Raw genomic sequence first — 27,324 nt, 5'->3', positions numbered from 1 at the left:
TAAAGATACTATTGCCATTTATTTCCAATTCCTCCCTCCTATTCCTTGTACCATTGTTGTCATAGATTCCATCTTACATATAAACATCCAATACATTGTTATTACTATTGCTTTAAACAGTTTATCATTAAGGACAATTAACAATGAGAAATGAAACAGAATGTTTTGCTCTCATTTATTCCATTTCTGATTCTTATTATTTTCCAAGTTTCTGACCTATACTGTACTTCTTTCTACCGAAGAATTTCCTTTAACATTGCTTATAGAGTAAGTCTGTAAGCAATAAATCCCCTCAATTGTCATTTGCCTGAGTAACTCTTTATTTTTATTTCTTTTCACTTTTGAAGGATGTTTTTGCTGTATATAAAATTCTGAGTTAGGATTTTTTTCCTCTTTTAGCAATTTAAAGACTTCATTGACTTATTGCTTACATAGTTTGCAATAAAAAGTCTGCTGTAATTCTTATTCTTCTGCCTTTGTAAGTACACCACCCCCACCATCTGCCAGCTGCCTTCAAGATTTTCTCTTTATCTTTTGGATTTCTGCATCTCAAGCGTGTTCTGTCCATGTATGGTCTTTTGTTTGTTTTTTTCTTTGTTATTTATCTTGTTTGATGTTCTCTGAGCTTCTTGGATCTGTCTGCAGGGTATAGGCTTCATTATTCTTCTCCTTAAAAATTAAGCCCTTTATTTTATAAGGGAGATGGGGCAAAGGATGTCAGTAGATTCCCACAATGGCTGAGGGTTTCCTGCCTGAGCCAGCACTTTAGGGGTATTCTTGCTGATCATCTCCAGGAGACCTGAATGGATTTCCTGGAGGAAACATCTGAAAAAATATGGTGACTCCAAATATGTGTGGTCTGTGGACTTCCCACTTTCATGCTAGCCCACACTCAACCTTCAGCAATGCATTAAAGTTTACAATTTCATCTTCCTACTGGCTTCTGTAGTGTTCAGTGGCATCTTCCCCAAGAAAATTAATGCTTGTGGTCTGCTTTAACTCTCTGTCTCTGTCTCTGAATTTCAAGTTTGTTGTTTGCCTTATGACTTCAATTCTCTGATGGGCTCAAGAAACTCTGTTGAGTTGGAATATATATCCAGCATTTTTCTTGTTGGGTGAGGGTTGGCATCCACACAGCTCTCTATATTTTTGACCTAAAATCAGAAGTTTAAAGCTAAATATGTTAATAAGTGCAGAGATCAAAGATAGTAATAAGAAAAATCCTAAGCTGCTTTGGAAAATAAAAATGCGAAAGAGAACAAGAGAGTAATTTAAAGTCCTCTAAACGCGCATTGTTGTGTTGTGGTTGGAGCTTGCCAACCTTGCAATTCTATGAATTGAGTATTGTCATGGCAGTTTATCAGGTGTATGCTCAATGATAGAACAAAAAAGAAAAGAGGACAGTGTCCTCTGAAATGGAAGCTTGGGAAATGATGAAAAACTATGAAGAACACAATCATTAGGGTCAAGCTGAGAGCCAAGAACTATCTGAAGATGCTTTATAGAGGACAGTTAGACAATGTGAAAGGGTTTGAGAAGCTTATCTATCTAACAGAATCCTGAAGAGGAAAATTTCTTTTAATACAGAAGTTTAAACAGATTTTATACACTCCTCTCTCCTTACCATTTCATGAATTTGATTTTTTTGATTTATAGAAGGCTTTAATCTGATCAGCAACATTTTGATTGTAGTTGGTGTGATACAGTACTTCTATTGATGGTACTTCCTACCAGACTTGCTAATGCGGTTAAATTTGAAATTGAAGAACTTCCAAAATCTTTGTTATGTGCAAACCCAGGCAATTGTGATATTGAATACCATCAAAATGATTGTCTGAAATATGTTTAGGTAGAAGTCTTTCAACTTTCTACAGTATTTTCATAGTGAGAACAAAGAGAAAAAAATCACACGGGTCAATTCCACCATGTCTTGGTCATAGTACTTCTTGGGCCAGCTGATTTACGGAAGAGTCATATTTATTCCTCTTTACAAATTTCCATTTTCTGAGGTATTAATTATTGACAAAGATAGGGGTTAAGGAATTAATGGGAATAAAACCTTAGTGACTTGAAATCATGTGTGCTCAGTCAAGGAGTGCATTAAACATTATATGTAAATTCTAGTTTTGATGATGAAGTCAACTAATGCTGCTATTGTTAGAAAACTAAAAACCCAATCTATTTATTTAATCTGCAGAGGATCTTACCTTTTTAGTCTGCCTTAGTGATACATTTAGGGTATTTATGGAAATAGTAGCATCAGTAGCTCTGTAGAAGAAAAAGATTTCAAAGAAAAAATTTTATGTGTCAAATAGCATTATGTAGAAAGAAAGAATTTTGTGTTCAAACAATTTCCAGAACTCTATAACCATGCTTTGAAAGTTTCTTTTCTTTTGCAATTATTAGGACTTTTAAAATGCAGGTGGACATGGTCAAATTTTAAGTGTAAGAAACTCTCAACAATAAATATAAAAAGCTGTGTTTCCTAGGCAAAATGCATTTTCTCTTATTATCTTTGATTATTGGCTATTCAAGGATACTTTGTACAAGTGGAAATTAACCCTTGGATCTGCTTTCAAAAAATATGCCTTCTGCTTTTTCTTTCTCATAATCAAGATTAATAGTTACTTAAGGTAATGTATTATAAATAAAGAATAAAAGGGAAATTTCTAAACTTTTCTAAAATTTAATTTTTTTAAATTTCTAAATGAAAGGAAATCTTCTAAATAGAGGGAAAAAGGGGTGTGGACTTTAACTCTTTATAATACACTGGTGGTACATATGGAAACACTTGTTACTGAGAATTAAGAGATTTTCCTGCTTCAAATTTGAGGAAAATTTGAAGTTTTTATTATCTAAAGAAGGTCTTCTGATTTGAATCTGGAGATAATTGATTTTTTCCCTTAGATCTCAAATTGCGCTAGTATTAGCAAATATCTGATCATTTGTTGACACTTATTTTTTAGAAGATAAAATTCTTATAAAGTATGGTCTTTGACTCCTCTTTGTGTTGATAGTTACCAGCACTCCAGAATAGATTGTGGACTAGGGTTCTGGAAAGTGACAGACACAATGTGAAGTATCTCAGGAGAGTTCTCACTGTCTTAGAATGTCATTTAAGCTGATGTGGATAAGGGCCACATGGCCTTACAAAAATTATCTTGGAGATGGAGTGAGATCTGGTTTGTTTCCTGAGACATGATCACTTTTGGATCTGTCCCCAGCAGTGACATAAGTAGGGAATATTAAATGGAGTGTTAGGCTTGTTACCCCAGAATAAGGAACTGTAGGATGGGGGTGGGAAAGGAAAATATTGATAAAGCCACTTTGATCAAACACTAAAAACCTAATTCAAAAAACTCAGGAAGAATTTGGAAATTTTAATTGTATACAATAATTTCTTTAACTTTTGTGTTTTTTATTGCTTTCCAGATTAATTAAAATTAACAAATTATTCAAATACTGTGTGGATGAATTTTATAAACACCCCTACCCACCCACCTCCACAAGTACCTGAAGTTACGCAACACTATCTGATTGGTGATTTGAAGAGGTTTGTGTATACCAACAATAGCTGAGAATGAATAGTTTCTTTTCTGCTAACTTTCCTGCCACTATTCAAATCTTTTTCAGTTTATGCTTAGATTATTTACAATAGCTGTGACCTTCTTTTGCCTCTGTTTTTCATTTCACTCCTTCACCATTATATTCTATACTGCAGCCCCTGAATTATTTTCCTTGAGCATCACTTTTGTTATGTCATTTTTCTGTTCAAAAAAATCCATGATGAGAGAGTAACATCACCATCATGGCAGGGTGAGTTGTTCCATTTGTCTTTCTCCTCTAAGTTACAACAAATCAGACATCCATTGACCAACAGAGAATTCTCTACACAGCACAACAGGTTGCATAAGAGATCCATACATCACTGAGGATGGGTGGACTGGACCCCTGGAAGGCAGTGAAACTAGGGGAACAGCCCCCTTCCCCTCTTCAAGCAGTAGTGATTCAGGGCACAGATCCTCACACAGCCACTCAGGTGGCTGTGAGCAGAGGCAGCAGGCTCCTCTGGAGACTGCTGACAGAATAGAAGAGGTGGGGAGCCCTGGCTCAAGTGACTTCAAGCAGACATAAAAGGAGCAGAAAAATCAGCCCCTACTCCCCCTGAGTAGTGGCAGGTGGAACTTGCTAATAGAGGCCTCAGTAACCACAGCAGAACTGATGACTCAGCCCCGAGTAGTGGCACCCTTGACACCAGCAGCAGGGTCTGTATATAAGTCCCCAGGTCCCCAGGACCCTAGCAGCTACAGCGACAACCATAGACCCATCACCCCTGACAGCAGGGCAACCAGCACTCCTGGACAACCCAGGAGCAACAGTGAAGGTGGTGCATGGTGCAGCAGCATCTGAGCCTGTGGAGGGCATGCAGAGAGCCAGTGGAGGAACATGAGACCTGGGAAACGTTGGAAGAAGTACTTGCAGCCTGGAGACCCCAGTGGTGACACCTGAGACTACAGCAACATTCTAAGCAGCAAGACATTAACAATCTCAGAGGCACAAGGCAGCACAAGGAAGGCACTGATGATGCCTCTAGCAGGGGCAGTGGAGGGAGGAAAGTGTTCCTTCTCAAATACAACCAGAAGGACCCAAGAACCAAAATAAACAAAGCTGTACCCAAATAAGAAAAGGTGGCTACTACTACACATGTGCTGGCAGAAGATCAATTCGTGAAACACCATGAAGAACTGCAATAACACTGCAGAACAGAAAGAGAATGACAACTCTCCAAAAACCAAACTTGAAGTCACAGAAGATTACAATCTAAGTGACAGAGAATTCAAAATGGCTGTCATAAAGAAACTCAAAAGTGTTACAAGAAAACTCAGAAAGCTAGTTCAATTGGCTCAGAAATAAAATTAATGTACAGGAGGGGTACTTTGCCAAGGAGATTAAAACTCCAAAAAACAGAAAAAAAACCTCAAGAATTCTGGAGATGAAGAACATAGTCAATTAGATGAAAAATAATGTAGAAAGCATTAAAAATAGAGGAGACCATATGGAGGAGAGAATTAGTGAGCTTGAATTCAAGATAGAAACCTAGAAATGATTCAGGTGGTGGAGGAGAGAGAACTAAAATTTAAAAATTTAAAGGAATTCCTGGATAAATATACAACTCAATTAGGAAGAGTAACGTAGGACTTATAGGCATCCCAGGAGAAGACAGGGAGAAAGGAGCAGAGAGCTTATTCAAAGAAAAAAATAGCTGAGAGCTTCCCAAACCTGAAGAAAGAATTGAACATGCAAGTACATGAAGCTAATAGAATTCCTAATTACCTCAATGCAAAAAGACCTTTTCCAAGGCATATAGTAGTAAAACTGTCAAAAGTAAATGACAAAGAAAAAATATTAAGGGCAGCAAGAGAGAAGAAAATAACCTACAAAGGAAGCCCCACTAGGATTTCAGTGGATCTCAGCAGAAACTCTCCAGGCTAAGAGAGACTGGAATGATATATTCAAAATATTGAAAGACAGACACTATGAGCCAAAAATACTATATTCAGCAAAGTTATCCTTTACATATGACAGAGAAATAAAAGCTTTCCCAGACAAACAACAGCTTAAAAAGTTCTTCACAACTAGACTTGCCTTACAAGAAATGTTGAAACTAGCCCTCCTACCTGAGACAAAAATGCAAAGGTTTACAAAGCTTTGAGCAAGGAGACAGATAGAATTAGAAAATTGCAACTCTACATCAGAATAGGTTAGTAAACACTTAATTATAACATAAAGGATAAAGGGAAAGAAAGCATCAAAAATAACTCTAACTACTTCAACTTGGTCACAAATTCAAAACACAAAACAGAATAATTTGTGACAACAATAATATAGAAAGGGAAGAGGAACAGGATAGAAGGTGCATAGGTGAATGGAGCTAAGAAGCCATCAGAGAAAGGAATGTCACATGGATGAGATCTTTTATCCAAACCTCATGGTAACCACAAAACAAAAAAATCAGAACAGAGTCACAAATCATAAATAAAGAGAAAACTGAGAAAAACATCACAGGAAACCACCAAATGGAAATGGTAGACAGAAATAGAAGAAAAAAAGGAAATATAGAGCATCCAGAAAACAAAAAATAAAATGACAGTATTAAGCTCTAATATATCAATAATCACTCTAAATGTAAATGGATTGATCACCAATCAAAAGGCAGAGTGGCTGGATGGATTAAAAAAGAAGATACATCAATATGCTGCCTCCAGGAGATCTATCTCAGCTCTAAAGACAAACATAGGCTCACAGTGAAAGGATGGAAGATGATATTCCAAGAAAATGGCAAGGAAAAGCAAGCAGGTGTAGCTATATTTATATCAGACAAAACAGACTTCAAGAGAAAAAAGACAAGAAGAGACAAAGTTGGGCATAATATAAATGGGACACCCACCAAGAAGACATAACACTTATTAATATATATGTGCGTAGCACAGGAACACTAAAGTATATAAAGCAACTATCAACAGACCTAAATTGACAAATTTTGACAGCAACACAATAATAGTGGGGGACCTTAACACCCCACTTCTGTCAATGGATAGATCATACAGACAGAAAGTCAACAAACAGTGGCCTTAAATGAAACACTGGACCAGATTGGCTTTACAGATATACATAGGACATTCTATCCTAAACAGCAGAATACACATTCTTCTCAAGTGCACATGGAACATTCTCAAAGATAGACCATATGTTGGGAAACAAAGCAAACCTCAATAAATTTAAAAAGATTGAAATCATATCAAGTATCTTATCCAAACACAATGGTATGAAACTAGAAATCAGTTACAAGAAAAAACTTGGAAAGTCACAAATATGTGGAGAGGAAACAATAAAAAATATGCTACTGACCCAATATGCTCATTATATCAATGAAGAAATCAAAGGAGAAATAAAAAAAATACCTGGAGACAAGTGAAAATGAAAACACAACATACCAAAACTTATGGAATGCAGCAAAAGTGGTACTAGGTGGGAAGTTTATAGCAATCCAGGCCTATCTCAAGGACAAGAAAAATCTCAAACAATCTTACACTATATCTAAAAGAATAAGAAACAGAACCAAGCCCCAAATCAGTAGAAGGAAGGAAATAATAAAAATTAGAGGAGAAATAAATGAAATAGAGACTAAAAAGCAATAGAAAGGATCAATGGAACTCAGAGCTGGTTCTTTGAGATTATAAACAAAATCAACAAACCCTTAGCCAGACTCACTAAGAAAAAAGAGAAGCCTCAAATAACTAAAAGCAGAAATGAAAGAGGAGAAATTACAATAGATACCACATAAATACAAAAGATTGTAAGAGAATACTATGAAGAGCTAAATGCCAACAAATTGGATAACCTAGAAGAAATGAATAACTGCTTAGAATCATACAACCTCCCAAAACTGAATGAACAAGAAACAGAGAATCTGAATAGATAAGTCACAAATAAATAGATTGAAACAGTAATCAAAAACCCCAGACAAAATGTGGAGGTGGGCAAAAGAGGTAAAGGGGCACATATGTATAGCAACAGATTAAAGCTAGACTATTGGTGGTGAACATGATGTATAATAACACACATCTGAAACTTACACAATGTTACAAGCCAATATGACCTCAGTAAAATAATAATAAGGGACCAGGACCAGATAGTTTCTCTGGTGAATTCTAGCAAACATTCAAAGAAGACTTAATACCTATCCTTCTCAAACTCATTTGAAAAATTGAAGAGGACAGGATGCTTCCTAATTCATTTTATGAAGCCAGCATTACCCTGATAACAAAATTAGACAAGGACAACCCAAAATGGAAAATTACAGGCCAATATCACTGATGAACATAGATGCAAAAATTAGCAACAAAATATTAGCAAATCAAATACAACAATACATTAAAAGGATCATACACCTGGATCAAGTGGGATTTATTCCAGGGATGCAGAGATGGTTCAACATTCACAAATCAATCAACGTGATATACTACATTAAGAAAATGAGGAATAAAAAATCACATGATAGTCTCAATCAATACAGAGAAAGCATTTGACAAGATCCAACATCTAATTTTGATAAAAACTGTGAATAAAATGGGTATAGAAGGAAAGTACCTCCACATAATAAACGCCATATAGGACAAACCACAGCTAACATCATGCTCATTGGTGAAAAACTGAAAGCTAGTCCTCTGAGAATGGGAACAAGACAAGGATGCCCACTGTCACCATTCTTATTCAACATATTAGTTTCAGCCAGTGCAATTAGGTAAGAAAAAGAAATAAAAGGAATCCAAACTGGAAAGGAAGAAGTTAAAACTGTGACCATTTGCAGATGACATGATTCTGTATATAGGAAACCCTAAAGAAGCCACCAAAGAACTATTAGAAATAATCAACGGGGGGCCAGCCTGGTGACACAGTGGTTAAGTAAACACATTCTGCTTCAGCAGCCTGGAGTTCACTGGTTCAGATCCCAGGTGCAGACCTACGCACTGCTCATCAAGCCATGCTGTGGTAGGTGTACCACATATAAAATAGAGGAAGATGGGCAAGGATGTTACCTCAGGGCTAATCTTCCTCAAAAGAAAAAAAGAGAAATAATCAACGAATATAGTAAAGTTGCAGGGTACAAAATCAACATACAAAAATCAGTTGCATTTCTATGCACTAATAATCAGCTAGCAGAAAGAGAAGTCAAGAATAAAATCCCATTTAAAATCATAACAAAAAGAATAAAATACTTAGTAATAAATTTAGCCAAAGAAGTGAAAGACCTATACACCAGATAACCTTAGACATTATTGAAAGACGTCAAAGAAGAAGTAAAGAAATGGAAAGACATTCCATGCCCATGGGTTGGAACAATAAACATAGTTAAAATGTCCGTGTCACCTAAAGCAATCCACAGCTTCACTGCAATCACAACCAGAATCCCAGTGACATTCTTCACGGAAATAGAACAAAAAATCCTAAAATTTATACGGAACAACAAAGACCACAAATAGCCAAAACAATTCTGAGAAAAAAAACAAACCTGGAGATACCACAATTACTGACTTCAAAATATACCACAAAGCTATAGTAATCTGAAAAACATGGTGCTGGCAGAAAAACAGACACAGATCAATGGAAGAACAAAATTGAGGGCCCAGAAATAAAATGACACATCTATGGACAGCTAATCTTTGGCAAAGGAGCCAAGAACATACAAGGGAGAAAGGAAAGCCTCTTCAATAAATGATGTTGGGAAAACGGGACAGTCACGTGCAAAAGGTTGAGAGTAGACCTTCTCACACCATACACAAAATTTAACTCAAAGAGGATTAAATATTTGCACGTAAGACCTGAAACCGTAAAAGTCCTAGAAGAATATATAGGCAGTACACTCTTTGACATCAGTCTTAGCAGTATATTTTCGAATAACAGGTCTACTCAGGCAAGGGAAACAAAAGAGAAAGTAAATAAATGGGACTACATGAGAATAAAAGCTTCTGCAAAGCAAAGGAAACCATGAACAAAACGAAAAGATAACCCACCAAGTGGGAGAAAATATTGGCAAATCATATGTCCAACAAGGAGTTAATCTCCAAAATATATAAAGAACTCATACAACTCAACAACAATTAAAATAAACATCCAGATCCAAAAATGGGCAGAGGATATGAAGAGACATTTTTACAAAGAAGATATACAAGTGGCCAGCAGGCACATGAAAAGGTATTCAGCATCACTAATTATTAGGGAAATGCAAATCAAAACTACAGTGAGACACCATATCACATCTGTCAGAATGGCTATAATCAACTGGACAAGAAATAACAAGTGTTGGAGAGATGTGGTGAAAAGGGAACCCTCATACCACCAGATGATTGAATTCTGGTGGGAGTGCAAACTAGTGTAGCCACTATGGAAAAGAGTATGGAAATTTCTCAAAAGATTAAAAATAGAAATACCATATGATCGAACTATTCCACTACTGCCTATTTGTCTAAAAATCAATAATTGAGAATTATTTATGCACCGTTACATTCATTGCAGCCTTATTCGCAATAGCCAAGACACTAAAGCAACCCAAGTGCCCATCATCAGATTAATGGATAAAGAAGATGTGGTGTGTAAATACCATGGAAAAACTACCCAGCCATAAAAAAAGACAAAATTGTCCCGTTTGTGACAACGTGGCTGAGCCTTGAGGGTGTTATGCTAAGCAGGATAAGTCAGACAGAGGACAAATACTGTATGATTTCACTCATGTGTGGAAGGTGAACAAACACATTAGATAAGGAGAACAGGTTAGTTTTTACCCATGGGGAAGGGGGTGCGGGAAGGCAAAAGATGTAAATGGGCACATATGTATGGCAACAGACTAAAGCTAGACTATTGGTGGTGAACACGATGTATAATAATGTACACCTGAAATTTACACAATGTTATAAGCCAATATGACCTCAATAAAATAATAATAATAAAAACATCCATGATGATTTCTCGTTGCCTACTAAAATCCTGTTTAGCACATAAGTTTTACAACTGTGGACGCAGCCTATTTTCAACCTCACCTCCAATTATTCCCTCCTATACTAATGAAATTAGTCTGTTTCTTACTCTAGAATATGCCTTATACTTCTTTTAAGTTTTAAAACTTTTACTATGTGCCCTTTCTTCCCTCTCTCCTAATTTTTAAATCTGTTCATTTTATTTGTGTAGATAAAGTTGTATGTATAGGATTATGACAGATACTGGAAGATTTAAAAGCTAATCAGAGACACTTACTGTTTTTCCTAAAACTGATGAGAATGCCAAATAGTTTTCAACGGGGTTTATATAATCAATAAAAGAATGTATGATTAATCTGGCAGTAGTGTGTATGAGAGAGTAGAGAGGGTGGAGATTCTTATGGAAACCTTTTAAAGAAGAGTCATATTTCCCAGGATAGGTAGGACTGATACTGGGGTAAGAAAGGGGTACCAAGTATCAAAGATAAATCTTGAGATACAGAGGATGACAGAAGAGGGGACAGTATGAAGGAGAGCTGATTTAAGGAGGAATATGATTTAGGTTTTAAATAGGCTGAGATAAGAGGATGCTAGGATATGACCTGTGATTTCAGGTTAGATCCTGAGCTTCTATGTTACGACTTGTTTCTTGAATACAGGATAAAGTACATAGAGTTCCATTCAAATAAAAATGATAAAATTACTTATTTATTAAGGAAGTATATGTTGTAAATACAGTACTTTTAAAAATTGAGATATAATTGACATGTGGCTTTATGTTAGTTTCAGGTATACAATATAATGCTTGTATATGTATATGTTGTGGAATGATCACCACAATGTCTAGTTAACATGTTGAACTTGTATGTTTTTCATTGTTTTTTCTTGTATTCAAAGAAGTAAATGTTTTGAGTGGAGGTTGAGATTCCCAGAGACAGGGTGTTAGTGAGAAATCAAAATGTGCCTTTTGATGGATTACTTGGTAAATCATTAAATCAGTTAAATTCATGTTGGTGTCTTCACTCCAACATTTGAGAACCTGACTGGTTTACCTAGCATTGCTGGAAAACATCTAGCAGTTTGATGTATTCTCTATGGAAAATTACAGCATGAAAGTTTTATAGTAATTGTATTGTACACTTGAAAGTTGCTAAGAGAGTAGCATGTAAGTAACTTAAATGTTCTCAATACACCAAAAAAATGGTAACTATGCAAAGTAACAGAGGTGTTAACTAAACTTATTATGGTAACGTTTCCTAGTATAACTGTATATCAGATCATCACATAATACCTTAAACTTACACGATGTTATATGTCAGATATATCTCAATAAAGCTAGAAAAGAATAAAATTTAAGAAAAGAAAAATAAATAAATCTACAGGTGTGTTTAGCCTGAAAAAACTTATATAGTAATTTAATGCTACACTAATTTGTGGGCATTTATCATCTTAGTTTTCCAAGTGTGTGCTACAACAGTGATACATCAACTAAAATCACTTTATTGCTTTACTGTTTACAGATATTTATAGCAGACCATTCATTTATTTTACCATTTTAACATACTAAATGCCAACAAAGAAGATTGCAAAAACAATCTGTCTGAAGTATCTGCCTGTTTATGCCCAAGCAATTACTATAAACCAAATTTTGAAAGTAATTTTACCAACGTAGAGTATATATTCAGAGAATCATGTAATACTATTTTTTATTTGTTAATGCTACTATGATATATTTCACTAACATTGCTTGTTAACTGGTTGTGTTTCAGAGAAATGATTTTGGCAAACATGTTAATTAATGTTTAAGTTTGATGGTTTGAATTATCTTTTTTTTTAAAAAAAATCATTCCTAAGATGAGCTATAATCATTCACAGATCATTAAACCATGTTTAAATTTCCCCCTCAATATTTGGCACCATGTTATTTTGTACTCTATAAGCTCCAGAATGTATGTTGTAAAAAACCAGAATAGGCAGTCAAGTCCAAGAAGAGGCTGATCCTTGGCTCTGCCACATCATTACCTGTACTTTTCACATGTTTATCTGGGTTTACTCAGACTTAGTTTTCTGTTTAAAATTTGAATAATATCTGTCTCAAAGGGACTGCAGAAGATGAAAGTAAATATCATATTTTAATTACCTAGAAAACAGCTTGATATGTAGGCATAAATAGCTTTTATTTTCTTTTCCTAAAATGTATTATTGTATATTAAACTATGCTCCTAAGAAGTTCCCTTTTTGCCTCCATATTTCCTTCCACCTTTTATTCATTCATTTATTTATTCAAAAATTATTTCTTGGACACTATTTGAAGCTCTGGGCATATAATAATGAATGGTAAATACAAATGTAAGCTGGTCATGGGTGAGCTTGTGATAAGAGATAAGGGGGAAAAAGTTGTGAAGGGGACAGTTGGGATGAGGGCTATAAACAAATGAAAAGAATTTGAAGCAGGAACATGACAGTGCAAATAGAGATGCCAAGAAGGCTAGTATAGCTGGGGTGAAATGAGTGGAAGAGCGTCTAAAAGAACAGCAGGTAGCTGAGGCTGTGTCACGGAGGGCCTACATTCATTTAGCAAATTCTTACTCAATACACAATGTTGTACTTGTCAGATACTGTATTAGGGACTGTGAAAACACTCGGGCTCTCACTGGGCATGAGATGATGACAAGGAAACTCATAATTATCATAGGAGGCAGTAAGTGGTTTGGTAGAGGAATAAACGAATGAAAGGAAACTGCATCCATGGGGAAATTGAAAGAATAGTTTATGGATTGAAAAAGTGGCTTAAATTGAGACTTAAAGAAAGAATGGGAGTTATTCAGGTGAATTGATTGAAGGAAGGACTGCAGAAAGGGTAGTAGTCAGTAAAAAGAAATCCCCTTTATGAGATCAAGCAATTATTGATTTGAAAAATGCAGTTTAACTTGGGCATAGAGGTGTTTTTCAAGCTCTTTTTGACTTAAAGATACTGTCTACAGTGGTTTTTTAAATAAATATAAGGGGACTCATTTGTCCCCACTGCCTTTGCTATAGTGTTAAGTTCTTTTCTTCCAGAGATTGTCTCACCTGAACACTTAATGTCAAGTTTATTTGATGGTAATTTGGTGAACTATTGTCTTGTCATGAATGCTTAGATAATGTAACCCACTGTCTGCTGAGTTTTGAAATGGGAAATTTGTATGTAACTTAAAGTTGTGACATTTTCCCTGGACATAAAACTGATTTATGGTTTTGAGGGAAACATTGATCACTTTTGCTATCCTTACTGAGAAGCAGTCTTCAGGGACATTAGCAGAGTTGATCTGCTGCTCTATATGTCATATGACAGGACACTGTTTTAAATAATCTTTTTCTGTGTACATCTCATATTCACATATTGTCAAAACAAATGTTCTTCATTCATAAATAAGCATAGAGGATATATTCCCTCCACACACCGGTTTATGGAACTTGGATTCCTAAGCAACCACCAATGGGACAGAGGTATTGTGTAGAACTGTGGAAGGCTTAATTTCTTTTGAGGTAAATTTTGACCAACCCGAAGTAGAAGACAGGAGGAATCCAGGCAGATAAATTTCCTCTCCTTCCTCTCTCCCCATATATCCCTAAATAGGTTACATGGAGAAATCATGGACCCTGGAATATTTCTCCATGTAGCTTATTTCAAGATGTCTTTTATGGCTGTCTTGTTAAACCAGCCAATGTTTCATTGTCAAACAGTGGCTACTACGGTAACTTATCACTTGTATCTTGTGAGGGGTTATTTTCTGCCTCACTTCTCTACTCACTCACTCTTGCTGCCTTGAGATTGTACCTCTCGTAAAGACAATTACCAGTTAATCCTCATGTTAGACTTTTCTTTATCAGTAATCCAGGCTATGAAAGTTTACACTAGAGATTATCTTAAAAAGAAGACATTCAGGATAGAATTTTTGAGCTTTACTTTCCACTTGTCTGAAAATAATAGATACCACATTATGGAGTACTTAAGCTTTCACCTGTGGTTAATTTGGATGAGTTATAGGTGAAACGAAAGATATTGGGAGATTAAATAACTTCCAACAGTGAAGTAGTATGAGAGCAATGGTACCTTTAATGATAATGGAGAACCTGTAAGAGAAAGGATAAGTTCAAAGTTTTTGGTAGGATCTGAAGGTCATAAGACTTCTATTGCATATTTAGGGAAAAACTTTATTTGCCTCAGTCTGAAACTATGCCTATGATCTGATTTTAAGGATGGCAGAGGTCAAAAGGACAGTAATTGATCATTTTTGTCATGTCTCCTATTAAAAATTAGGGCCCTGATAGAGGATGAATGGAACTTGGACATACAGGATAGGGGCATTGACTACAGCCTGACAGTCTTGACTACTAATTCCCCTAACTCCTACTAGCTGGTAGAAACAGCCTCTTCTTTTGTTATAAGAGGAAAGCCTCCCCGTCAGTGGATACCATGTACTATCCATATTAAGAAGTCCCTCACAAAGCAATGCTTGTTCTCTTCAGAATTCATTCACGTAACAACAGCTTGATAACAGAATAAAATCTAAATATGATGTGGGAGTACAAGTCCTGATCTGGAAAACAATTGCCTACATGTCAAAAGAGTTAACGTGACTTGGCTAATATGTACTGATAAAATTTGGGAAAATAAAATGAGATTTTAATGAACTAGGCTAAAGTGACATAGGATATAAAGCTAGATAGAGGAAAATTCGTTGATATGAAGGCATGTTACTTATGACAGGGTTCAGTGTTTTGTCAAGGACAGTTATAGCTGGTCTTAGTTTTCCAGAATGGTTCCTTGAAGCCTGCACTCAAAGGTGGTCTACAGCAAGAAAGCAGATGTACTGGAACTTCCTTGGCTTAGTTTTGTAAAGGTTGATGGAAATATTGGGATGGATTTACTACCTGGCTATATTTTTCTCAGGTGTGAGTCCAAAGGATACTCCCTATTTTGGCAATAGGAAGAGGCAGTAAGAAATTCTGTAGTGAGGCTGACTCCATCACCTTAAAGATAATGCATTAGTGTAGATTTGAACTGATTGTAGGGGATTCTTCTATAGAACTGGATGCCTAATATCAATGAGAAAGATAGGGATTATGAGATCCCAGAATAGGAAAAGCAATGTGGCGGGATTTTATTATCAGATACATGGTGGACATAATTATCATAGTGGGCGGAAAGGCTGAATTGGCTTTCAAGATTCCATTAGTTGAAGGAGTTTATAATATTGGCTAAAAAAATCATGGTGTTTTTATATTATTCTAGACTTTGCCCAAGGTGACCTGTAGCCATTCTGAAGGATAAATATGGACTGACAAAGAGAACTACATAGAAATGACACGTTTCATAGAACACAAAATGCCACCATAGTCCTCTGTTTGATACAGAGATTAGGGAAGCCAGATGATAAATGTGGTTTTGATTTGAATTCATTTCATAGTATGTCCAGTGCATCTGCAAACTTACCCTGTGCTTTCCCCCTCTGTTTCCAAATGGATAATAATTGTGATAAATATTCTTAGCAGTTGATGTAAAATTAACTTGATTCCCTGACTTAAGTTAGGGCCATTATAGTAAGAGAGTTCAAGTATAAGCTCCTGAAACTGCACCTTTCCATATAATCAAGTGAGTAAATAAGGAGTAATACTAAAGTCCTGAAAAAATTTCAAGCGTTAACACCCTCATCAAAGATTTGAGAAATGCGGAGATAATAGAGCCTATCACATTTTTATTCACTTAACCTCCCTGGCTTTTGAAAATGTATGTGGACTATGATGGGGAGATGATGGACTATCATAAAATTAATCAGCTAGTAGTATCAATCAGAGTTACTGCACTGGATATATTATTTTTACTGCAAGAGATCCACATAGACACAGGTACTTGATAGTAAACTATTGATTTGGTGAATGCTTCCCTCTGGAAATCCCATCAATGGGGAGTTGCAAAAGCACTTCAACTTTATACAGCAATACACATTTACTGTTTTGCTTCAGGACTATGTTAACTACTCTGCTCCATGTGGCAACAGAATCCACACAGCTTTGAACATCTAAACTTTTTTGTTAGTGTTATACCCGTCCACTAACTGATGACATGATGCTAATTGGACAAGGTGAGCAAATATCCTACATCCCTTACTAATAGATATGCTTGCCAGAGAGTGGAAGGTATACCTCCCAAAGAATTAGGAGCTTACTACTCACCAGTAAAACTTTTAGCGGCTCATTAGTCTTGAGCAGATCAATGCATACCTTTTAAAGTAGGGAAGAAGTTTTTATACCTCTCTCTCCCCTACTACCAAATAAGAAGTCTAGTGCTTGTTGTCTTTCTTTGGACTTTGATAACAATATATACTACATTTGGGGGCCAGCCCATTGGCTGAGTGGTTAATTTCATGCACTCTGCGTGAGTGGCCCCTGATTTTGCCAGTTGGGTTCTGGCCAGGGACATGGCTTCATTCATCAGGCCATGGTGAGGCAGCGTCCCACATAGCACAGCCAGAGGCACTCACAGCTAGAAGATACAGCTATGTATTGGGGGTGCTTTGGGAAGAAGAAGAAGGAAAAAGAAAAAAACAGAAGATTGGCAACAGATGTTACCTCAGATGCCAATCTTTAAAAAAAATATGTTTATATATACACTACATTTGGGATTGCTACTCCTATCCATTTTCTTCTAAGCATAATGGGATGAAATCAAAAGTAAATAATAAGGTTACTTGGGAAATTATCACGTATGTGGAAATTAACACATAACTAAATAACCAGTGGGTCAAAAAAGAAATCACGAAGAATATTAGAAAATGCTTTGAGGTGAATGAAAATGAAAATCCAACATGCCAAAACATACGGGCTTCAGAAAAAGCAATGCCTGGGGGGATATTTACAGATATAAACTTATATATTAAAAAGGAAGTTCTCAAATCAATAACCTCCAAATTTAAGAAATTTAAAAAGAATAAACACAAAGAAGGCAGAAAAAGGAGATAATATAGATTATAATGGAGACACATGAAATAAAAAGAAAAATAATAAAGAAAATCAATAAACCAAAAGTTTATTCTTTTTATTTATTTATTTTTTGGGGGAAGATTAGCCCTGAGCTAACTGCTGCCAATCCTCCTCTTTTTGCTGAGAAAGATTGGCCCTGAGTTAACATCCATGCCCATCTTCCTCCATTTTACATGTGGGACACCTACCACAGCATGGCATGCCAAGTGGTGCCATGTCTGTACCCGGCATCCGAGTTGGCGAACCCCAGGCCGCTGAAGCGGAACGTGCAAACTTAACTGCTGTGCCACCGGGCTGGCCCCCCAAAAGTTTATTCTTTCTAAAGATAAAAAAAAGAGAGAGAGACAAATGTTTAGCTACATTGATTAAGCACAAAAAGAGAGAGGACTCAAATCAGAAATACTAAATCAGGAATTACTAAAATCAGGAATAAAAGGTAGGACATTTCTACCAAACTTATAGAAGAATGATTATAAGAAGATACTGTGAACATTTGTATGCCAACACATTAGGTAACCAAGATAAAATCCACAAATTTCTATAAAGAACAAATTGCCGAAACTGGTTCAATAAGCAGTAAAAATTTTTATAGTCCAATGGCAGGTAAGACATTGAATTCATGATTTAAAAATTCCTACAATGAAAAAGTCTAGAAAGCTTCACTGGTGAATTATACCAAACACTTAAAGAATTAATGGCTATCTTTAACAAGATCTCCAAAAATTAGAAGGGGAGGAAAAAATTCCCAATTCATTCTATGAGGCCAGTATTACTACCTTGATACAAAAAACAGAAAAAGGCATCATAAAAAGGAATACCACAGCCAATATCCCTTGAAAATATGGATGCAAAAATATCAACAAAATACCAGCAAACTAAACGCAGAAACATATATCAATACACCCTGACTAAGTGGGATTTAACCCAGAAAGATGAGATAAATTCTCACGTTTTTTGTGGATTTGGGAATATGTTTATTTCTCTTTAAATTTTGAACGATGCTTTTGCTGGATATCAAATTCTCTGTTGATAATCTTTTTCTTTCAGGACTTTAAATATGTCATCCCACCACTTGAAATATGTCAGTCCTCCATGGTTTCTGATGAGAATTCAGCTCTTAATTTTACTGAGAATTCCTTGTACAAGATGTCACCTCTCTCTTGCTGATTTAGAGATCCTCTTTTTCTTTGACTTTTGGTGGTTTGATTATGTTGTGTCTAAGTGTAGATATCTTTGAATTTATCCTATCTGAGTTCACTGAGCTTCTTGAACGTGTAATGTTTTTCAACATATTTGGGAAGTTCTCAGCCATTTTGTTTCAAGTATTATTTTCGTATCTTTTTCTCTCTTTTCTCCTTCTAACACTCCCGCTATGTGCATATTGATAATTTTGATGTCCCATGGGTCTCTGAGGATCTGTTGGTTTTTATTCATTCATTTTTCTCTCTGCTCCTTAAACTGGATAATTTCAATTGGCCTGTCTTAAAGTTCACTGTGGTTTTTTTTTCCATCTGATCACATATGCTGTTGAGTCTCTCTAATGAAATTTTCATTTCAGTTGTATTTTGCAATTTCAGAATTTTACTTGATTCCATATTATGCTTTCTTTGTCTTTATTGATGGTCTCTGTTTGAGAGACATTGTTCTCATATTTTTCTTTAGTTCCTTAGACATAGCTTCTTTTAGTTCTTTAAATATTTAAAATAGTTTATTTAAAGTCTTGGTTTATAAATCAAACATATATGCCTTCTCAGGGATAGTTTGTTTTGATTACTTTTTTCACCATGTAGAAGCGTACTTTCTTGTTTCTTTGCATGTCTTGTAATTTTTTATTGAAAACTGGACACTTTAATAATACAGTGTGACAACACTTGAAATCAGATTTTGCCTCCTGCTAGGGTATTTTATTGGTGCTACTTGTTGTTGTTGTTTATTTAGTGACTTTTCTGCAAATTCTTTATTCTTATTCTGCAGTTTTTATTCTTCATTATGTGTAGACACTGAAATCTCTTCTTGGTTATGTAAATGGTTCGTTAATGATTGGACCAAGATATCCTTAAGTGTCTGGAACCAATAAGACTGCCTGCCTTTGCTAAGTGGTTCTGTGTATGTGTTGGAACATACCTTCAACAATCAGCCAGGAAGTTGATAACTCTTCCAAAGCCTTCACATCCTGTTTCTGTGCAACCTCAACATCAACTAGGGGTGATAACTTAGGTCTTTCTCAGTTTTTTTTGACCTTGTGTACAGTCCTGGGCATGTCTTCAACCCTACACATGTGTGTGGCCTTCTACATTCCCAGGAGTATATTGGAGCTTTTCAATGTCCTAATGGATATCTTGTTTCCTATCTTTCCCTTTTAAAATTTTTGCTTAGCCTATTGTTTGCTTCAACTGCTGTCCATTACCTTAGGCTGCTACAAAGTCAAACAAGTTACCTCCAAATATTCTCAGCCAACATTCCTAGGGAAAAGACTTTTTCAGGGCAGGAAACCCAAGTCAAGTCAAATAAAGTTGGCTTTGTAAGAGGGGTCTTCCATGAAACCACCAAATAAGTCAAATAATGGCAGCTCTTTAGAAATGAGGTGTAGGAGCTCCAATCCCATTCTCCCCCTTTGGTGACTATCAGGCTTTTATCATTTTTTTCCAAGCTGGAGAGAGGGGAATGGGAATAGGACAAGTTAAAACACCATAAAACTTTCTGTTCTTACCTAGATTCAGCCGGATTTCTAGAAAAAACCTCTCTAGATTGCTGCAAGCCTTTAGTTAATTTCTCAAGTTCTGAAAAAAATTAATTTTGACAGTATATGTCTTTCCTCACTGCTCTTAAAGAGGAGAACTTTCAAAAGTCCTTACCCTGCCATTTTTGTGACTATCTCTCCTCCATTCACTCTTGAATCCTGAAAAATCAGACTTTCTACTCTTCTGCTTATCTGAAGCTGTTATCAAAGTGATTAATTAACAGCATTTTAAATAAAATGGTTGAGTCTCAGTCCTCTTCTTGTTTTCTCAGTAACATTTAACATAACTGGTCATTGTTTTTCCTTGAAATTTTTTCTTCCCCTGACTTCCAGGATACTCCTCCTGCATCAACTGCTACCTGTTTACCAGTCATTTTAAGTACTTTGCTTTCATTTTTATTTTAAATATCTCATTCATAATCATGGTTTCAAACACCATCTATCAGTGATGACTCTGTATTAACCATGTTTCTAACATGTAAACTTGATTCCTTAGCATCTGCCCTGTATGCCTATGCTACGCACGCCTTGTTCTGAGTCACCTTACCTTGCCTTTCTACCTCTCTCATCACTTCTCCCCCTCACCTTGAGAGAAGCCCCCCTCCCATGGGTACACTTGTCAAATACAAACAAACCAATACAGAGTCTAGACACTCACCTACCTCCCTTTTCATGCTCTCACACTCCAAGCCACTATAAACATGCTCTAATAAGCCCAGGGTTAGGCATCAGACAACTAGGAACAGCCCCTGTGTCCCAGAGCCCACTAATAATTATTAATAATAAATTTTAATCAATAATGTAATAATTAATGTTTTAATTAATAATTATTCAAATTAGCCAGTCCTAAGCTTGCTTTACCCTGTGTCACCTGTTCCTTCCTACAGAAACTACAATAAAGGCTTTTGTCCATGGTTTCTTTCTTTCTCTCTGTTGTATGGCTGATCCTGGTGCTTCTTCATGTGGCCCTCCATGGTGTGACATGTATTCCCTCTCTTGGGATTGATATCATAAACTATCATGTATCAGTGTATCATTAGAGTATCAATGGCAGTCATCTCCTTATCTGTTGGCCTTACCATACCTAAATAATAATAAAACCTATTGAAACAGACTCCTAAACTTATACCAACAGTTTGAGACTTTTATCTAAACTCCAAGCTCCAAAAGTGCTGATTCAATACCTCGAATGTTTAATAACCATTGCTTACCAAAGATATCCAAAATCAAACTCCTGATATTTCCCCTGAATTTGGTCTATTCCTTTTATTCTCTATCTCAGTAAATGGCAACTCCTTCCTTAAAGTTTTATAGGCTAGATACCCTGGATTTGTTCTTGACTCTGTTCTTTCTGTTACTATCCATAGCCAATCAATCAATCAATTCTGTTGGCAATTCCTTCTATATAAACCCAGGAGCCAACCACTTCTTACCACTTATACTTCTACCATGCTGGTTCAAGCCACTATCATCTCTTAGGGGCTTGTTGTTTACTAATTGTTTTTTCTGTTTTTTCCTTGTTACATATAGTTTACACTCAACAGAGAAGCTCAAGTGATCCTTTTAGACATGTTAAATTGTATAACTACTTTACCATAAAACCTTCATCAGCTTCTCACCTCATTTATAATAAGGACTAAGGACCTTTCACAACTTGTGGTCGTCCTCCTATGTCTATCTCCTGTTTGCCTACAAGTTTCCTTCTTCCACATTTCTCTATAACCACAGTTATCTCTTTCTATTCCTCAAAAATACAAGCATATCATCACCTCAAAGTGTTTTTACTTTCTGTTTCCTCCTGCAGGAGTTCCATTTTTCCAGATAAAATTCCTGTAAATTCTCTTCCCTCTTTCAGCTTTTGTTCAAAACCACTGTCTTATGAGTCTTTCCTTAGTACTTTAATTAAAGTTGACTCCCAAACTCCAAACTTACCGTCTTATATCTTTTTCTATAATGTGTTTCATCATCTGACACTTCAGATATTCTATTTTATTGTTTATTTTTGTGTGTGTCTGTCTTCCCATACTAAAATATAAGCTCCATAAACCATGGGTTTTTGTCTGTTTATCCTCTGTCTTCTCTCAGAACCTTGATTAATGACTGGCACAAAGAAGATATTCAAAAATTTTTGTTAAATGAATTATATTTTTCAGGCTCACAGTTAAATGGTTAGACGGTGGTGATATCTCTCACTTGAAAAAATTCTTTCCATGGATTTTGAGTTCGGTAACCTTAGTTCAAATCCTTATTTTTCCAGCTACTAGTAAGTGATAATAAACAAGTGTTTTCATGCTTAAAAGAGAACATATATCTTCAGCAATGTTCAGATAATTAGAAATAATCTACATATAGTATCTATTGTAGTGCCTGACACATAGTAGGTAATAAATATATGGCAACCAGTAATAGTTTTACCTTTCCTGTATTTCCAAAAGTCAAATGTTATTTTTTCTTCATGCATCATTCTTTTGCAATTCATGAGGTTTCTCAATTATTGATAAGTCTGTCATTCCCTGGATTATTATAATTTAACAATTTCAAAAACTCAGCAGATAATGAAAGATATAGTTGTGCAATAATTTTGTCTTAAATGTTTTTTATAACAATTATTCTTATGATGCTTCATTGCTGACAATGGCTTTATTTCTTCTAGATTGCCATGCATCTGTCACCAGTGCATCAATATTTAAAAGAAATTTTATGCTTTACTTGTTTAAAGAAATATGTTTTTAATTTTTCTCCTGAGGATGCACCAGACAGTATAAGCATATCTCATTTATATCATAGATTTATAATTATTGTAAACATCTACATTCATGGTACTAAAGTCATGTTTCAGGAGTGTCCCAATGTAATTTCCTTTATTTTCCCCCTAGAATTTTAAACAATGATGTAATCCTCTTTTCAATGTCACTAATTTTTAAAAAGATGACTAAATGAAAGTCTCCTTTTCCAGGTTTTAATTTAATGACGTCTTAGGGAATGCCATTTAGGTTTGCCAAATGACAGGTTTAAAATGTTACCGAAGACAAGATGTGAGAGTAGAAACATTTTGAAATGTCATGCTATGCACACTGAGTACTTGACCTCATTTATATTCATCTTACATCTAATATAGATAAAGCACATCTGGCATTTGGTATTTTGCATATGAAAATCTTACATATCTTTGTCAGAGCCAAGCACATCCATCCACCTCTGATGTTCAAAAATAAAATCCTTTAATATTAGGAAAAGTTTAACGATTAAAAATATTTATACTTAGTTTTGACCCCTTTTGACACATAAGTGTTAGAGAAATTTTTAAATGCATGTAGAAAGATAAAACAAATATAATTTTAAAATTACTTAGAGTACAATATCAAACATATTTGTTGCTCTTTTCTTCCTTAATTCGAATTTTATCTTAGTCTTTCCATATCAAGTACTATGCCTAGTACTTAATAGGCTACAGTAAAATTTAATTGAAAAATTAATCTGACATTTTGTAATGTATTACAAAGTAGTCATTACACACACAACTTCTAAGGTACACATTTTATATAAGTTTCAAATAACAAATAATAGTATTAAGTATAAAAATAAAGATTTTTTTTTTACCTGCACTGTTTCTCTTTCCAGAGCTTGGAAAATACTAATACTTTTTCCTCTCTTTGAAACTTCTCAGCCTAGATTACTAAAGGGGACATTAGGAAATGCAGTTTTAAGAAAGTGAAGAGATTCACTTTTTTTTTTAAATCATAAAACCTAAAAGAAACTTGCTAAGGGCAGGTGATTTTTCAATGTAAATGGTCTCATTTTCTTGCAAATGTTCTAATACAAAGTTCCTCATCTCTGTGCATGCAGACTATAGCAGTATAGAAATAAATCATTGAAATATATTTGTAGTGGTATGAGAAAAAAAAGAGTCTGAAGTCAGATGTAATAACCCCCCAAAAGAAAACCCAAAGAAAAGAGATTTGAATTTACTAATTATCACATCCAGATGAAGCTCCATTGAAAGCCTTGAACTCATTTGGGCAGGGAGGATAACAACATCTTGAGAAAATATCAAAACTCATAGACAGGAGAAGGAATAAAATAAAAATTGAAAGCACTAAATGAAAAAGAAGCCTGGAATGTTACATACAAATTTTAATGTTGCTTAACTTAGTAAAAATGTTTAATAATCTAATATACATTTTTTAAAAGTTAAAAATAAAGTACTAAACCAATTTATTATTTAGAGATATACACATACAATAGTACACTTTAAAAGTGGCAAGGGAAATATTAAACACAATTCTTTTTAAAATTTAACTTAATTTTAGTTTCTTTAAATTGAGGTATATATACCTCAATATATAACATTACATTAGTTTCAAGTGTACAACATGATTCGATATTTCTATGCATTGTGAAATGATAACAACACTGTCTAATTAACAGTTGTCACCTTACATAGTTACAAATTTTTTTCTTGTCATGAGAAGTTTAAGGTCTACTCTCTTAGCAACTTTCAAATATGCAATACAATGTTATTAACTATAGACACCATGCTCTATGTTACCTCCCCATGACATATTTATATTATACATAGAAGTTTGTACCCTTTGACCCCCTTCACACATTTCTCCCTGCCCCACCCCCTACCTCTGGCAACAAGCAGTCTGTTCTGTATATCTGTGAGCTTGTTTGTTTTTGATTTTTTTCTTTTGGATTCCACATGTAACTGAGGTCAGATGGTATTCACCTTTCTCTGTCTGACTTATTTCACTTAGCACAATGTCCTCAGGATCCATCCATGTTTTCACAATGGCAATATTTCCTTCTTTTTATGGAAGAATAATATTCCATTGTATGTATGTACCACAGTTTCTTTATTCATTTATTCATCAATGGACACTTAGATTGTTTCCAAATCTTAGTTATTGTAAATAATGTTGCAGTGAACATGGGAGTACATATATCTTTTTGAGTTAGTGTTTTCATTTTCTTTGTATAAATACCCAGAAGTGGAATTACTGGATCATATGGTAGTTCTATTTTTGATTTTTTGAGGACCCTTCACACTGTTTTCCATACTGGCTATACCAATTTACATTCCCACCCACAGAGCACAAAGGTTCCGTTTTCTCCAGACCCTCATCAACACTTGTAATTTCATGTCTCTTTGGTAAGAGCCATTCTAACAGATGTGAGGTGATATCTCATTGTGGTTTTGATTTTCATTTCCATGATGATTAGTGATGTTTTCATGTACCTATTGACCATCTGTATGTCTTCTTTGGAAAAACGTCTATTCAGAGCTTCTGCCCATTTTTTAATCAGATTTTTTTTTTTTTTTTTTTTGCTCCTGAGTTGTATGAGTTATTTATATATTTTGGATATTAACCCTTTATTAGATATATGATTTCCAAGTGCTCTCTTCCATTCAGAAAAGCTTACCTTTTTATTTTGTTGATGGTTTACTTTGCTGTGCAGAAGCTTTTTAGTTTGATGCAGTCTCAACTTTATTGTTGCTTTTGTTGTTTTTGCTTTTGGTGTAAAGATTCAAAAAATCATCACCAAGACCTATGGCAAAGAGCTTACCCCTATGTTTTCTTCTAGAAGTTTTCTGGTTCCAAGTCTGACATTCAAGTCTTTAATCCATTTTGAGTTAATTTTTGTGTATGGTGCAAAATAGTGGCCCATTTTCATTCTTTTGTATGTGGCTGTCGAGTTTTCTCAGCACCATTTATTGAAGAGAATTTTCTTTCCCCATTGTATGGTCTCGGCTCCTTTATCATAAATTAGTTGACCATAGATGCATGCATTTATTTTTGGGGTCTCTATTTTGTTCCATTGATCTATGTGTCCATTTTTATGTCAATGCCATACTGTTTTGATTATGATAACTTTATAATGTAGTTTGAAATCAGGAGGCATGATGCCTCCAGCTTTGTTCTTCTTTGTCAAACTTGCTTTGGCTATTCAGGGTCTTTTGTGGTTCCACACAAATTTTAGGACTATTTGTATTATTTCTGTGAAAAATGCCATTGGAATTTTGATAGAGATTGCATTGAATCTGTAGATTGCTTTGGGTAGTATGGACATTTTAACAATATTAATTCTTCCAATCCATGAATGTGGAATATCTTTCCATTTATTTCTGTCTTCTTCAATGTCTTTCATTAATGTGTTATATTTTTCAGTGTATAGATCTTTCACCTCCTTGGTTAAGTTTATCCCTGGGTATTTCATTCTTTTTGATGCAATTATACATGAAATTATTTTCAATGTTATAGTCTCTTGTTGGATTGACTCCTTTATCATTATGTAATGTCCTTGTTTGTCTTTTGTTATAGTCTTTGTTTTTAAAGTCTATTTTGTCTGATATAAGTATAGCTATCCCAGCTTTCTTTTGGTTTCCATTTGTGTGAAGTATCTTTTTCTTTCCTTCACTTTCTGCCTGTGCTTATCTTTGCATCTGAAGTGAGTCCCTTGTAGGCAAGATATAGATGGGTCGTGTTTTTTTACCCATTTGGCCACTCTGTGTCTTTTGATTGGAGAATTTAGTCCATTTACATTTAAAATAATTCTTGATAGGTATGTACTTATTGCCATTTTGTTAATTGTTTTTTGTTTGTTTTGTAGTTCTTCTCTGTTCCTTTCTTCTTTTGCTCTCTTCCTTTGTGGTTTGATGACTTTCTTTAGTGATATACTTAGATTCCTTTCTCATTATTTTTTTTTTGTATCTACTATAGGATTTTGCCTTGTGGCTCTATGAGGCTTACATATTACAACTTATATCTATTATAGTCTATTTTACGTTGATAACAATTAAGCTTGAAACATACAGAACACGTCACAAATTTGCATATTACCCTTCCTCAGGAACCATGCTAATCTTCTCTAGATCATTCTAATTTTAGTATATGTGCTGCTGAAGTGAACACAGAAAAGTTTTGATAGTGGCCATGCCTGTTAGGGAAATGGGGTTGCTATATTGAAGGGCACAATGAAAGATGCAAGTCATTAATGAAGTAATAGTTCTTGAATTGG

At 35.0% G+C, this 27,324-nt stretch overlaps 1 long non-coding RNA gene and 1 other non-coding gene across 2 annotated transcripts in view; one reads left to right on the top strand and one right to left on the bottom strand.

Moving 5' to 3' along the window:
• LOC123284482 (uncharacterized) overlaps window positions 1-27,324 on the top strand; it is a 345,889-nt gene that overhangs the window by 43,090 nt on the left and 275,475 nt on the right. The gene's annotated exons all lie outside the window — the stretch shown is intronic.
• Window positions 27,112-27,218, bottom strand: LOC123284876 (U6 spliceosomal RNA). The gene has a single exon (XR_006526320.1). It is a non-coding gene; the product is annotated as a U6 spliceosomal RNA (small nuclear RNA).

Source organism: Equus asinus, chromosome 3 (assembly GCF_041296235.1).
Source record: "Equus asinus isolate D_3611 breed Donkey chromosome 3, EquAss-T2T_v2, whole genome shotgun sequence".
In the NCBI taxonomy this organism is placed as follows: domain Eukaryota; kingdom Metazoa; phylum Chordata; class Mammalia; order Perissodactyla; family Equidae; genus Equus; species Equus asinus.
The sequence above is the reverse complement of the archived record's forward strand: the minus strand, read 5'-3'. Positions and strand labels throughout refer to the sequence as shown.